We start from the raw sequence: 16595 nt of genomic DNA on the forward strand, positions 1-16595 counted from the left end.
GGACAGAGTCCTGGAGAGTCGGAGTGACTCAGATACGAGCCTGGAGGCTCTGCGTGGCCTGGCACCACTGCAACCTCAGGGTCTATTGGGTTCTGCGCATATATCAGCATGTCAAGGGAGTAACATGGATGGTTGTGACCATGTGGCCCAACAGCCTCAACGTGTGCCAAGCTGAAACCTGCTAGCTCTGTTGCATCACCGCTGCTATGATCACCAAGGTGACCACCCTGTGTTGTGGCAGGATGGCTTTTGTCTGAGCCATGTCTAGCAGGGCTCCTATTAAGTCCAATTGACGAGATGGGCTGAGATGGGACTTCGGGTAGTTGATGATGAACCCTAGTGACTCCAACACCAGGATGGTCAAACGCATGGACCGATTGGCCCCTAACAGAGATGTGCTCTTGACTAGCCAATTGTCCAAGTAAGGGAAAACATGCACTCCCAGCCTACGGAAGTGCACACCCACCATGGCCAGGCATTTTGTAAAGACATATGGGGCCAGTGCTAGCCCGAATGGCAACATTCTATACTGGAAGTATTTTCCCCACCACAAATCTGAGATACTTCCTGTGACTTGGGAAGATCTCGATCTGAGTGTATGCGTCTTTAAATTGAGGGAGCATAGCCAGTGCCCTTTTTTGCAGAAGGGGACTCTGGATGCCTAGGGAAACCATCTTGAACTTTTCTTTTTTGAGAAACTTGTTCAAGGCCTTCAGGTCTAATGATGGGATGGTCCCCCTATTCTCTTCAGTATCAGGAAATACTGGGAGTAGAATCCCTGCCTTCTTTTCCTTGGTGGGACAGATTTGACAGCTCTGACCATTAAGAGGGCGGAGAGCTCCCTTAACAGTACCTCCTGATGCACTATTGGCCCCCCAAAACGGGCACAGAGGACAATTTGGTGGGACACTCAATAGGGACAGAACTAACTGGTCCGAGGTTATACTAGGCCACCGATCTGCAAAGAACCGTAGCCTGCCCCTGACCAGGCCTTGGGTACAGGTAGCTGGCTCATGCTCCCTACGATCCAGTCAAAACCCCATCCTGGAATTTGGCCGGGGCGCTGGCAGGGGCATAGGAGCTCTCTGCTGCCTGGGATGGCTGCGGGAGCTCTCCCTCTGTGAACGGGAGTGAGGAGCCAGAGGAGAGTACTTCCTCTGGTGGTAGAAAGACTTCCTCTGATCCTGCCTCGCAGACCTCTTGGCTGAGGACAGGTCTGAAGTGCGGGTGGAGAGTTGCTTTAGGGTCTCATTGTGATCCTGTAACTGGGCCACTGCATCCCTCACCTTATCTCCGAAGATATTCTATCCTGAATATGGCAAGTCAGCAAGTCTTTCCTGTACCTCCAGTCAGATATCCAGGGCCCGCAGCCATGCTATTCTGTGGGCACAGATTCCCACCGTAGAGACTCTCGATGCTGCCTCGAAAACACTGAACGCAACATTTTCCACACTCCAGGCCCTGACACACCAGCAATAAGAAGGGGGGGTCTTGCTGCTGTTGAGGCATTCGCTCGGCCGCCTTTTGCACCTGCTTCCAGAGGCTGCGCGAGAATTGGCCATATAGAATGGATAAGAGGTGATGTGGGTAATGAGCATGGCTGCCTGGAATACTTTCCTCCCAAGAGCGTCAATCGCTCTGTGGTCCTTGCTTGGAGGCGCCGAGGCATGGCTCCAAGAGTGCTTGGTCTTCTTGAGAGCAAATTCGACCACTACCGATTGGTGTGACAGCTGATGCTATTTGAATCTGGTAGTCTGTTGTACGAGGTAAACCCCATCCGCTTTCCTGTTGACAGGAGGTACCAAGACGGGGTGTTCCCTGATCCTCAGCAGCAACTCCTTAAAGATCTCGTGTACCCGAATAGCCATGATATCTTTAGGAGCCTACATGAACTGGAGGATTTCTAGCATCTTGTGCCTGGCATCCTCCTCCATCATCAACTGAAAAGGGACGGCCTCAGTCTTCGCCTGCACAAAACCTGTGAAGGTCAAGTTTTCCTTTGGAGACCTCCTTCACTCTTCCTTGGAGGATTCTGCAGTGTCGTCTCCCAGGGGTCACACTGGGTCTCATCCTCACTGTAATCCATAGTGATGGGGCCCTAAGTGCTCGGCCTTCATCCAGAGGCACTGGCATCAGTGGCACCGGTGCTGACTCCAGCAAAGCTAGACGGGGCTGCAGGCCTTGGTGTCCCTGTTAGCCTCAGAGTTTCCTCGGAGGAGGAACCGGCAACGAGTACTGTATCAGGCGGGGGAAGCATTGGTGCCCCACTGGGCATTACTGGCCACCTGGGAACCAAAACACCGATAAGCACATTGAGCCATTCCAGCAGGATAAGTGCAGGCACTGGCACAGTCGGTGCCATTGGCTTGATGCCCTGCAATGCCTGCTCCACCACCAGCTGGACCTGTGCTCCAACTCCTCCTCAAAAGTTGCTGATGCCAAAACAAACTGGGAGGCAGGAGTGGCGGCCAAATCTTCCTCGGATCCCTGAGGTGGATTGGCGACTGGCATCAGGACCGATGGAAATCGCAGATCCCCTGCATCAATGGAGAATGGGCACTCCTCGCCGCAGGGTCACTTCAAGGGCATCACAGCATGAGCCGGCACCTTCCCGAGCCCTGTATCATGCAAAGGTGACCGGTGCTAATGTTTCTTTGGCTTCCCTCAGCGTTCAGCCCGGTCTTTTCCCAGTGCTGAGGTGAAAGACGATGAACCCAACATCCTCGATTTGGCTGACAGGGGCTGGTCCCCAGTGCCCCTATCCACCTGCAGCATCGACGGAATCAAAAGCCCCACCGATGTCGATAGCTCGGTGTCCATCAGTGCAGCTCCAAGGGCAATCGGTGCAGATGCAGCCGATGCCGATGGCTTGGACCTTCCTTGACCCAAAGAGTTTCTCCATTTTATTGAGTCGAGCGCAATGGGCACACATGCAGCAACCCCAGATGTCATACAATGACCCCAAGCAGAGGATACATCTCCTGGGGATCTGTAATGGAAATGGTCCTCAGACACTGAGGCATCGACAGAAACCAGACAAAGCCAAAATGAACAAAAAATAAGGGAAAAAAACGAGAGATGGTGATGGCAGGTGGTCAATGCTGGTGGGCACTGATGCACCGCCACCACAGGGGGGGATGGAAGTAAAAATAAACTTACCGAACTGCTGAAAAACCTGACTGAGGAGATTAAGAGGAACCAAGAGGGTCCCGGCCTCAATGAAACGCGAGAAAAACTAAAAATAATCGGTGGAAACTTTTCCAAGGCAATTTCTACAAGAAAAGCCACAAGCTCACTTCAACCAAGAGATTAAAGCTCCACGGAAAGATAATGAAGAGGAATCCTCGTGTCCTGCGGTATATGGCATGCTGGGCATGCTCGGTATGTGCAAAGTTCCAGAAACTTTGATATAAATTTTCTATGCCGGGCTCCATCGGATGATGTCACCTATGTGTGAGAAGTACCACCCTGCTTGTCCTAGGAGAATTCCTTCTCTCTGGCAAAGGAGAGAACTGTTGACTCCTCTTCTTCAGAGTCATCTCTAGATCTTTAACCATGCTCTCAGGAGTATTCTGGGTCACATGCCAACTGGTACATCCATAGTGAAGATGGAGATGGTGCCCATCTCTCAGAAAAGACTTGAAAGGGTAGTACTGTGTTAGGGCCTGGAAACAGAGGAGCTCCTTTCTTCGCAGAGGCTTCCTCCCTCCAGTGGGCTGAAGATAAACATTGATGTAGCTGCCATCAACACAGATTCCCCCTGGGAACTAGCATCAGTACCAATGCTGGTAGAATGGTGTTGGGCAGCTGCAGGGACTCAAGCAGCAACTGGACATCAGCCTGTATTGACACTGATGCCAGGGCAAAGATGCTCTGCATCACCTCGCAAAGGCTGGCTGGATCTTCTTGTCCAGCTCCTCCCCAGACTGCAGATATGAATACGACTGAGAAGCAGGAGAGGTGGCCACATCTTCTGGTAAGTCAGAGGTGGATTAATTGCAGACACCTGGATCCAAGGACACTGCTGTGGTTCTTGGGACTGTACTGAGGATGAGCTCTCCTCCCTGTGGCAACTCTTTGTGAGATTCACAACTGTAGCCATAAAGGTCAATTTTAAAAGCATTGCTCGTGTAAAAATGCTCATGTGCGAGCAATGTGGATTTTCAAAGTCGCAATTTACATTCGTATATACCCATGCACGCACCCAAAATAATGCGGCGGGGCATGGATGTTCCGGGGCAGGGCAAACAATTTCGCACATAACTTTTAAAACTGAAGCCCACAGCACGTGGCAGCTTATCCATGTAACTTTACTGCTGCTCCTGATGAGAAGCAAGTCTGTAGATATCGCATTTTAGGGCTTACACAACAGGAAGAGAGGTCTGAGTCAAATTGGGAGTGTGCAGGATGAAGAACCAGAGGGGTCCGGAAGAACTCTATACTGACTGGGCAAACTGGTGGATACTGCTCGGAAAACTGGAAATGTCCCTTATGTGTGCATGTTTAAAATTGTGTTATGTTTGTGTTAAAGCTGGCAAAATCCTATGGAAGATATATGAAGTAAAATTAAGAGAATACTTATGCAGAGAGGCCAATTTTAAGTCATATGTGCACAAGTGTACGTCAAGGTTTACAACAGGCACAACTGGTGTACTGTTGGTAAAAATGAGGCAGCCTGAAAATCACAGCAGATTGGATGTGGAAGGAGTTGGAATTATACTGGAAATAAGTTCTTCAAGATGGATTGGCCAAAGGCAGAGTCTTGACATCCTTCCTTGTCCAGGCAGTAATGTGCTGCAAATGTGTGAAGAGAGCTCCATGTTGCAGCTTTACAGATCTTAGCAATCGGTACTAAACGATAATGTGCTACTGAGATTGCCATGGCTCTCACTGAGTGCGCCTTCACTCGTCCCTGGAGAGGAAGGCCTGCTTTGTCATAGCAGAATTCAATACAGTCTGCTAGCCAATTGGAGAGAGTTTGTTTGCCCACAGCAACTCCTGGTTTGTTTTTATCAAAAGAAACAAAGAGTTGGGTTGGTTTCCTATGGACTGCAGTGCGGTCTAGGTAAAATGCAAGTGCACCTTTACAGTCCAAGGTGTGTAAAATTCTCTCGCCCTGGTGAGAGTGAGGCCTTGGGAAAAATGTGGGCAAGACTATAGACTGATTCAAGTGGAAGTCAATAACCACCTTGGGAAGGAATTTAGGGTGAGTACAGAGGACCACTCAGTCATGTACCGTGTTTCCCCGAATATAAGACAGCGTCTTACTTTCTTTTTACCCCCAAAAGTCCCACTATGTCTTACTTTCAGGGTATGTCTTATATTGGAAAAAAAACCTGAGTGTTCAAAAAAAAAATTATTTTTAAATACCTGTCAGAGGGCCGCGTGGGTCCAGGCGGCTGGCGGCGGGAGCCGGGTGGTCGCGTGTTAAATCTAGGCCGCGGGCGGGTGGGCGCTTGTTCCAGGCGGCGGCGGCGGGTGGACGCGCGTTAGTTCGAGACGGCCGGCGGGCGGTCGCGTGTTAAATCTAGGCCGGGTCGCACAGGCGCGCATTCATTCACTGCCGGTGGGGGCTGCCTCGGCAGCCACCGGCAGTGAATGAATGCGCGCACAGGCCCACAGCGCCTGTGCGACCCCTGCGATTCGGCGCTGGGGGCTGCCGGTGGGGGCTGCGGCAGTGAATGAATTCATTCATCCAGGCGGAGGAGCCGGCTGCTTTCGCTGCTGCCGGCTGCTTTCGGCGCTCAAGGCAGTCACATGCCGTGACGTCACAGCATGTGACTGCCTTGAGCGCCGAAAGCAGCCAGCAGCGGCAGCCGAAAGCAGCCGGCTCCTCCGCCTGGATGAATGAATTCATTCACTGCCGCAGCCCCCACCGGCAGCCCCCAGCGCCGAATCGCAGGGGTCGCACAGGCGCGCATTCATTCACTGCCCCCACCGGCAGTGAATGAATGCGCGCCTGTGCGACCCGGCCTAGATTTAACACGCGACCACCCGCCGCCCGCCGGCCGTCTCGAACTAACGCGCATCCACCCGCCGCCGCCTGGAACAAGCGCCCACCCGCCCGCGGCCTAGATTTAACACGCGACCACCCGGCTCCCGCCGCCTGGACCCACGCGGCCCTCCGACAGGTATTTAAAAATAATTTTTTTTTGAAATGACAGGTACGTCTTACTTTCGGGGGATGTGTTACATTAGCCGACCCCCCTAAAATTCCCACTACGTCTTACTATCAGGGGTGTCTTACTATCAGGGAAACACGGTAGTAACCTGGTATAGGGTGAGTATGTGACAAGTGCTTGTAACTCACTAACCCTTCGAGCAGATGTAATGGCTCCTAGGAAGAGAACTTTCCATGTAAGAAATTTAACATCGCAGGAGTGCAAAGGCTCAAACGGGGAGCACATGAGTCTTGTAAGTGCTACGTTTAGGTCACATTCAGTGACTGGTGGCAGTAGAGGGGGCTTAAGTTGTAGTAGGCCCCTCATAAATCTACTCACTAGGGTTTGCACTGATACTGCAACATCCCCTATTCCCTGGTGGTACGCTGAGATGGCACTCAGGTATACCCTCACGGAAGAGGTCTGGAGACCAGAGTCTGAAAGGTGCCAGAGATAGTCTAATAGAGATGGTGTGGGGCAGGAAAAGAGGTCTACACCTTTTTGCATGCACCATATTGTAAATCTATTCCACACGAAAATCCTATTGTTCTAAGTGGAAGGTTTTCATGAAGCTACAAGCACTTGAGAGTCATCAGTTGAAAGGTTGAATGGTTGCAGAATCAAGCTTTCAACATCCAGGAGTGAGGGATAGGGTCTGAAGGTTCAGATGGCATAACATGTCTTGGTTCTGAGTTACGAGAGTGAGCACTGCACCCAGGTGAATGGGTTCTCTGATCAAGAGGTTGAGAAGCATAGGAAAACATACTTGTAGAGGCCAATACGAGGCTATGAATATCATTGACCCTGTGGCAGCTTCACGAGAGTTTTGGCTATCAGCGGTATCAGGGGATATGCGTATAGGAGGTCTGTGTTCCAGGGGTGAGCGAAGGCTTCCATGGCTAACTTGTTTGACTGTCTGTGCAGGGAGCAGAATCTGTCCACTTTATGATTCAGTTCGGATACAAAGAGGTCTATTGCTGGTTGACCCCAGTGTTGGAAGATTTTTGTCGTTACCACAGGATCCAGAGATCACTCGTGGTTTTGGAATTGTCGGCTGCGGCGATCTGCTAGTATGTTCTGTATGCCTACCAGATAAGTGGCCCGGAGATACATGGAGTGTGCAAGGGCCCAGGCCCAGATCTGCACGGTTTCCTGACAGAAGAGATAAGAGGTGTTTCTTACATGGAAAGTTCTCTTCCTAGGAGCCATTACATCTGCTCGAAGGGTTAGTGAGTTACAAGCACTTGTCACATACTCACCCTATACCAGGTTCCTACAGAATGTTGGGAATTATTAGAAAGGGAATGGTGAATAAAATGGAAAATGTCATAATGCCTCTGTATCGCTCCATGGTGAGACCGCACCTTGAATACTGTGTACAATTCTGGTCACCACATCTCAAAAAAGATATAATTGCGATGGAGAAGGTACAGAGAAGGGCTACCAAAATGATAAGGGGAATGGAACAACTCCCCTATGAGGAAAGACTAAAGAGGTTAGGACTTTTCAGCTTGGAGAAGAGACGACTGAGGGGGGATATGATAGAGGTGTTTAAAATCATGAGAGGTCTAGAACGGGTAGATGTGAATCGGTTATTTACTCTTTTGGATAGTAGAAAGACTAGGGGGCACTCCATGAAGTTAGCATGGGGCACATTTAAAACTAATTGGAGAAAGTTCTTTTTTACTCAACGCACAATTAAACTCTGGAATTTGTTGCCAGAGGATGTGGTTAGGGCAGTTAGTATAGCTTTGTTTAAAAAAGGATTGGATAAGTTCTTGGAGGAGAAGTCCATTATCTGCTATTAAGTTCACCTAGAGAATAGCCACTGCCATTAGCAATGGTAACATGGAATAGACTTAGTTTTTGGGTACTTGCCAGGTTCTTGTGGCCTGGATTGGCCACTGTTGGAAGCAGGATGCTGGGTTTGATGGACCCTTGGTCTGACCCAGTATGGCATTTTCTTATGTTCTTATGCCTCCCTGTTTGTTCAAGTACCACATTGTAACTGTGCTGTTTGTATGAGACCAGTCTTGTATACAAGGCAGTCCTTGACAACATATAGAGCATAACGTATAGCTCAAAGCTCTAGGAAGTTGATCTGAAACATTGCTTCGAGCTGTGTCCAAGCATCTTGAGTTTGAAGGTTGTTCACATGAGCTCCCCAACCCAAGTTGGATGCATCTGTGGTTATTTTTTTATTAACTTTTATTTACCGACATTCGTGGAACACATCATGCCGGTTTACAAATAACTCGAAGGAGGAAAATTACAATAAAACAGTAGAACAGTAAAACAAATAAAACAGTAGAACAATAGAGTAAAAAACAGGGGAGGAGAGAGGGGAAGGAGGATACGGAAGGGTGGGAGAGGGAGGGGATAGGGGGATGGGCAAGGCTGGACTGATAGAAGCAGTGAAGAACACAATAGAGGCAACTATATACAGTTGACAATATGTACAGTTACAATTGCAGAACTGGTTGCTGAAAGGGTAGACCTGTTAGCAAGTTGGCTTTGTTTGTCCACCAGAGAAGCAATAAACATAACTGGTGGGTTACTTGAACCTGGGATGAAAGCGGTTGACTGGCTTGGAGCTACTGAGATTTCAAAGTCCATTGAGTTATTCTCATGGCCAGCCTGGCCATAGGAGTGACGTGGACCATGGAAGCCATGTGTCCCAGCCTCAGCCCAGGAATTGATGGGCTGAGGCTGTTACTTTTGTGCACAGAGACTAAGCTAGCTTGGAAAGTGTGACTGCGTGGTCGTTGGGTAGTAAGGCCTTGGCAACCGTGGTGTCCAAATTTGCTCCGATGAAAGTAAGGAGGTGAGATGGAGTCAGGTGGGATTTTTGGTAGTTGATGAGAAATCCCAAAGAGTGTAGCAGATTGATAGTGAGCTTGAGAGCGTCAAGAGCTCCTTGCTTGGAGAGGCTCTTGATGAGCCAGTCGTCCAGGTAAGGAAAGACGTGTATGCTTTTCTTGCGTAGATGGGCCACAGCCACTGCTAGGCACTTTGTAAATACATGGGGTGCTGAGGCAAGTCCGAAAGGCAGGACCCGGTAATGAAAGTGTTGGTGTCCTACTAGGAAACACAGGTACTTGCGGTGATGTGGGAATATTGAAATATGAGCGTAAGCGTCTTGAAGATCCAGAGAACAGACCCAATCTCTTTTTTTTGCAGAAGGGGAAGCATGGTGCCCAAGGACACCATCCTGAATTTTTCTTTTCGTAGAAATTTGTTGAGATTGCAGAGGTCGAAGATGGGGCGGAGGCCACCTGATTTCTTTGGAATAAGAAAATAGCAGGACTAGAACCCTCTGTCCTGCTGTGCCCCGGGCACAGGTTCCACAGCCCTGACGCCCAGAAGGGTGGACAGTTCTGACTCTAGACACAGTGGATTGGGTGGTGAGTCCAGTGGTACCATGAGGAAGTTTAGATGGTATCCCTGGGTTAAGATGGATATCACCCATTGGTCTGTGGTAATGTTGAGCCAGTTGGTTATGAAATGGTGAATTCAACCTCCTACTGGCAAATCTGGATCTGTGGAGTGGCTGCTGTTCTCTGGATAGGCCTCAAAATCCAGAGGCTTGGCCTGTTTGCGGTGGTGGCTGAGGCCTGGATGTCTTGGGCAGTTGAGGATGTGCTCTCTGAGACGGCCTAGTTGGCCTCATGCGAGATGCAGGTGGGTAGTATCTGCATGGGTAATAAAATGGTTTTCTAGGGTCCCTTCTAGTGGATCTTCTTGCAGAAGAAGGGCCTTGGTAGTAACTGTGGATAATTGCCGCAGGGTCTCATTATGGTCTTTTAGTTGAGCCACTGCATCTTGTATCTTGTCTCCGAATAGGTTTTCACCGGTATATGGCAAATCAGCAAGTTTGTCTTGGACTTCAGGTCTCAAGTCAGATGCTTTTAGCCAGGCCCAAGTCCTGGCACCGATTCTCGTTGCTGACATGCGAGAAGCTGTTTCAAAGGAGTCGTAAGCAGCACGAACCTCATGTTTCCCAGCCTCAAGGCCTTTCTGTAGTATGATGTTCAGACTATCTTGCTGTTGTTGGGGAAGAGAGTCGGGTATTCCCTGAACCTGCTTCCAGAGATTCCTTTCATACTGTGTCATGTAAAGTTGGTATGCAGCTATTCGTGACACTAGCATAGAACCCTGAAATATCTTGCGACCCAAGATATCAAGGAATTTTTGGTCTTTGCCAGGAGGTGTTGAAGAGTGTAGTCATAGTCTTCTGGCCTTCTTTCGTGCAGACTCAACTACCACCGACTGATGGGGTAGTTGTGGTTTTTGGAATCCAGGAATATGTTGGACCAGATAAGTTGCATCTGTTCTCTTATTTACTGGCTGGACAGCACAAGGACGCTCCCCAGAGACGATGTTGGAGATCCATTAGCACTTCATGTACAGGGATAGCCATGACGTTTTTGGAGCATCAACAAATTGGAGAACTTCCAATGTTTTATGGCGTGTCCTCCTCTGTAATCAGATCAAAATTGGCAAAGGAGAGATCTTCCGGGGGAGATCATCTCCTTTCTTCTGGAGATGGTTCTGATAAGATATCCTCCATGGATGTGTCAGTGTCAACATCTTCCTATGTGTCAGAAAAGGTCTCTAGTCGAGATCCTGAAGGAGGGAAGAAGGTTGGTACTGTAGGACATGTTGGCACTGATGGATCCTTCGATGGCCTCGATGGAAGATGCGGTGGCACGGATGTGGGTTTCAGCGGCACCGGAGGCATCGAGGGAAAACGAGGGCCTCTCGGTCCCGAGAGCCCTGATGGACCAGGCATCTGTTTCGGCATCGGTGAAAGGGGACTGGAGTCCATGCCTTCGTCGTCTGAGGACCCCGGAATGGGAATCCGGGCTTTCAGAGGCTTTGCGGGTTGCTTTGGCATCGGTGGCCCAGGTTGTGTTGGAAGGGCACCGATGAGTATCGTCTGGTCAGCAACGGTGCAAATATCGATGGCTGCGGTGTCTGTATGGGGGCCGGCATAGATAGTTGTAAATCTCTGAGAGCATCGAGCACTGCCTGGCAGATGAAACAGTCCAGTTCCTTCCTGACAGCTGGTGTAGATATCGCAGCTACAGGGGGTGGCAGGCTAGGCGCTACTGGCACCTCCACAAGGACTTGTGGGGGCTCAGTACCCGGCACAGATATCGGTGGGGATCGCCTTGGTTTTTCGGGTAGAGAGGGTGTTAAAAGCTCCTCTACCCGTGTCCTCTTCTCAAGCGGCTCGATAGCTATCGAAGCTGATGCAGTGTCTGTGCCGGCACTGGGAGTAGACTCGCGTCTGTACCGGTGTTTCCCTTGCTCAGTCCGGTCTTTCTCCAGCACTGAGGTAGATGATACAGATGCCTTAGAGTTGGTGACTGACAATCACCGCTGCCCTGGTGCTCCTGGCAAGGTTTTATGACTAATTTCTTTGATGATCCTGCCAGTGATAATTGGGTGGACATCGATGGAGTCAGCTTGATTTTAAACAGGGTCTCCATCTTGTCGAGGCGAGCCCACCTTCCCTTCGGAGTCATCTGGGCACAACTTAGTCAGCGAGAAACGTCGTGTGATAAGCCGAGGCACAGCACAGACATCATGTGGGTCGGTAATCGACTTGGTACGGGGGCATTCCGGACATTTTTGGAAACCTCTTGCCATGATGGCAGAGGTTGAGGCCCAAAAACAGTCGATGGCCTGCGAACACCGAAAAAGGTAGGGGCAGGAATTGACAGGGGACAGTGAATATTACTCACTGAGCGATGAAAAACAATATCGCGATGGGAGACCCCTATGAGGGAACTTTTTAATGAAGTAATCTTCAAGTTTTTTCCGTGAGGAAAATTGTGAGAAAATTCTCACAGGACTCCTAACCGCGAGGCAAACTGCAGCACGGAAAAAAAAAGACTGAAGGGAGACCCCTGTGGCTACAGGGATTATGGCATGCTGGGCATGCTCAGTGTGCCAGTCAAAAGTTCTAGAAACTTTGACAGAAAATTTTTCCGTGATAGGGCTCCATCCAGTGGCGTCACCCACATGAGGACTACCATCCTGCTTGTCCTGGGAGAAATATGTTTAAAAAAACCTCTTCCAATACCCTACATTATCTAAACCATATCATGACCTATAGATCAACTTATCTGCTCTTAGAAACATCCATCATGCAGTTCCAAAACTATTATATAAAGAAAAAAAGTCTCCCTGAAATGCTTTTTTGGTGAAGTATAATCCCATAAATACTGATTTTATTTTTATCCCTAATGCATAATTACATAATGTATACTACTGGAATTTTTAGCTGGAAGACATTACTGTACTCATGTATTTCCTATACACAAACTTCAAACTTTTTTTTATTAAGCACATTCCACAGTACAAAGCTTTAGATCATAAACAATATCTGTACAATTTAACAGTTTCAATAAGATGTTCATACACAAACTTTTTTCAAACAGATAATTGGCAAACATAATTACAAGTTAGAATTATACTACCCCAGTGCTTTGAAACATTAATATAGCAGTAATGTACAGTTGCTCAGTTATGGTTAGCAATAACAAAGTCCAGAGTGCAGCCAGGGATCACTACCATTAATCCCAGGAATCAGAGTCCTTGGGTGCCAATCACAAAGTCCACTGGTATGTTACACAAAGCACAATCAAGAAGTTTAGACTGCAAGTCAAATACCATTATCTCCCAAGGTAAAACATGAATTTCATCTCGCACATGCATAAAAGTGGACTCCATTCATTATACACAAGATCACTTTTTTCTTTAGGGCTGCAATAGCAGACACTTCATTCTAAAGCTTTTAGGCAAAAAAGGGGAAAAAAAGTAAGCCACTTTTACAAACTATTGTCAAGTTTACCAAGAGTTTTACAGATACGTATTAGGAAAACCAGTTATTTTTCTTTAAAAGTTTGATATTCTCAAAGAAAGAAATACTCAAACATGTAAAGGGAGTTTACTAACTTAAAAAGAAAACAAAATAAATATGTTGATCCCAACACCGTTCTTAATGCAAAGGATGAAACAGATGTATAAAGTTGCATTTTAAAAATGTTTTGGTAATATTTGAAGGGTGATTTCTATATTTAATGGCCAACTTGCTACCGACAAAAATAAAATAAGTTGCAACAAAGGACAAAATGAAAATTACATTTGTAACAGGACAAAAACATGACTATCATTTCTCATTATTTGTACTTATGTTTTTCTCCTAAATCAGTAGAGCTCAAAATGGTCCTTGATCCTTCCTCCCATACTAATCTGGTTTCCATTTACATAATGAATAAACATAAGACCTATTTCCTTGCACTGGATTTAAGAACCAGACTGCAAATATATCTTGAAAACCAAACTAGTTAGAGAGAGCCCCAAAGACCGGTGTTTGAGCACCACTGCCCTAAATAATCACTGTGATCATATAGTAGACTTACAGTGCTATCACACCTGGATTTAGTGGTCAAAACAGAGTGCTGAGGGACTGCTGCAGTAGAATATGACAACTCAAGGGTTTATACTAATTTGCCATAAGCATACAGATGAGGTGTCTGCTTTCCTGTAGAAAAGTCTGAAGTAGAAAATTTTTTACCTCCTATTACCAGCAATTTAATTCATTTCAGCTTCTTCAATGAGTTTATGGCCACCTGGAATTTTGCTTGCACATGTTCAGGTGTGATTAATTAAGCTTACAGGGGAGGCAGGTTGAGCTCAAAATCAAGTACATTGATAGTGTCAAAACTTCCTCTAAAGATGACATGCAATCATGGAGCCAAATCATCACTACCAAGCTAAACCACGGATGGGCGAAGATGTCAATGATTTGATATTCTAAACCAAAACTCTGACCCCCTGATAGACCCCTTGAAAGTCACGGAAATAATCTGGAAAAGATGAGAGTAAATCAACTCCCACATATAACCTAGCAATTTGATTTTCCTGGATCAGCTTTATGTGAGCCAGAAATCCTTGTATGACTAATGATACACACACTATGGGTGAAGTTTGACCTATCCTGAATGCTGATGTTCTGGTTCATCTCTAAGGAAAACTGAATAATAGAATGGTAAAATATTGTATGTAGGTAAAAAGCCCTAAAACACTGAATATATTGCCAGCAGAGTTGTTCTCTGTTGTATTGTAAGTAGCAACAGTGATAAATACTAATGTCCATGCTTTTTAGTCAGCAGTGCTAGCCAATTTTCTCTAGTATTTCAAACTGCAGATACCTTAAGTTCCTTTTCCCCACCATAAAAGTGTTAAATACAATAAAAAAAAAGACCTAGTGTAAATACTGCTGCACAAAATATGACAAATGGAATATAAATTAAACATTCAAGTTCTAAAAAACTTAGAAATTTCAATTTAAAACATGTAGCTTTTATTTTAAAAATCCTAAAGAATACTGAAAACCCACCTTTATTTTAAGAGGGATATACTGAGTCGTGATATTAACCCTTTGGTGCTAGCAGCTGGAATTTCAATGCCACGGACATAATTTGCATTAGCACTTAGTGTTAGGATACCCTGATTCCTAACAACTAGGGACTGGAACTATTGTATACATTATATTTACATGCGTATATCTGATGCGTATATCTGAATTGTTGAGGCAAGCACACATGGAGAGATTTTACTACACCATATAGCAGAAAAAGGCTTGGACAGCTGAAGTACAGAGCACAGATTCACGAAAAGAAAGACAATACCATACATCTAATTATAGATCATATTGCCTTTTGTAAAGTAGCCAAGATGAAGGAAATTATTGGTGCAGAAAATGAAATTAATGATTAGTTGAGAAATTGCTAGTTGCTCAACCTTCCTGTTAAACAAAAAAAATGTGACTTTAAAAACTGCAACAGTGTATAAAAGAACAATGACTTTGAAAGCAAAGCTCTGTACGTTCTGGATATGTGTTTGGCACCCAATCTTCACTGGAGAATGTCTCTTTTAGTCAAAGACAAAAGTGCAAAGCATTATAAATTAGGCCAAGTCCTTTCTTGACTTCTGAATAACTTTCTGGAAAAACAGGTCATCAGTTCAGTTCTCCTTTAACCAGTTACTTGAAGCTTTGGACAGTTCGCTGCAGTGAAGGGATAGGCTCCTCTTTTTCAATCACTTGAAGTCAATGAATCTGTAGTAAAAGCCTCCAGAAAAGCCTCAGTGGGGAGGGAGCAGGAGAGAGTATGAGAAATTTGGGCAAACAATTGTGCTGCTTACATCTACACAGCATCTGTAACCAGTCCTGACTCTTAATAATTAGTTGTGAATCAACATCTTCAGGCATGAAGTAGCCACATATCCAGTAGTTCAAGACTGCGGAATCCTAAAAAACAAAAAAGTAGGTAAAGCCTGGCAAATACCACCTTACATATATTTCAGTTTTGTTTATTTATGGACATTTGATATTCCACCTTTTATCAAAGTTGGTCTCAAGGTGAATTACAATAAATTTAAACAAGCAAAGGCATTTGAAATAGCTTAGCATGGTAGCCTATTCTATAACAAACATTTTGGGTTCATATTAATGGCAGCACTACTCCAGATTTACACACAGATCAAATTTCATCCACTATTTGTTTTTTGTCATTAGGCCAGTAAGAAAATAAATCAGGCTTTGACAAATAAAAAATGCAATAGGCATTTCCCTGCACGAACATGCAATTTAGCCCCCTACATACACACATTTACTCCTAAATTAAACACGTTGCAGTCTCTCCTCTACCCCTTCAATCGTTAGCTGCACACTCTGCTGAGTTTGCTCCAGAAACCAGGGATACCTGCACCTACAGTTCAATGCCTGCAGTCAGCAGAGATGGTATAGCCAGCATTGATCTGAAGAAGAGCTCTCTGCTCAGTCCCAGCTTCCCCTCTGACATAATCAGCACCATGGACACCAGCTGATGACTGAGGGCTGAGCAGCAAAGTGTTCCCGGTCAGGGCATTCTGTAGGTCAACAGATTTCAAAATGGTTTACAATAAAATTAATTATATTATGTTAAAAATAAGATAATCATGACCCAGGGTCATTAAGTTAATGTGAATTTTGATCTTGATATCTGTTGCTAATGCAAACAAGTTTAACACAAACTAAAAACATTACTATATAAAAATAGTACTTTAGAAAAATATATACCACTTACAGAGAGCACATTCTAGGCACCAGTGGTTTATGTCACCAAACAGGAGCAGTGCAGAATGCAGAGTTGAAAATTAATTTAACTTCAATGTCATGATATAATCAAGCATCCAAGGCAGTAATATTTTTTATGATTCCAAAAGTGATAGCAGAGGTGTTCTCCTAGGACAGCACAATGTTAGTCCTCACATATGGGTGACATCATAAGATAGAGCCCGGCACGGAAAACTTGTGTCAATTTCTAGAACTTTGACTGGCACACTGAGCATGCCCAGCATGCCCTAATCCACGAGTCC

General features: G+C 46.1%; 1 protein-coding gene across 2 annotated transcripts in view; it reads right to left on the minus strand.

Annotated features, from left to right (window-relative positions):
• Window positions 1-12479: 12479 nt before the first annotated feature.
• FBXW11 (F-box and WD repeat domain containing 11) overlaps window positions 12480-16595 on the minus strand; it is a 291067-nt gene continuing 286951 nt past the window's right edge. For both annotated transcript variants that reach the window (XM_029583589.1, XM_029583590.1), the window contains one exon: window positions 12480-15486. The gene's annotated coding sequence lies outside the window, so the exon portion shown is untranslated. The remainder of the gene's footprint in view (window positions 15487-16595) is intronic.

Source organism: Rhinatrema bivittatum, chromosome 18 (assembly GCF_901001135.1).
Source record: "Rhinatrema bivittatum chromosome 18, aRhiBiv1.1, whole genome shotgun sequence".
Classification (NCBI taxonomy): Eukaryota; Metazoa; Chordata; class Amphibia; order Gymnophiona; family Rhinatrematidae; genus Rhinatrema; species Rhinatrema bivittatum.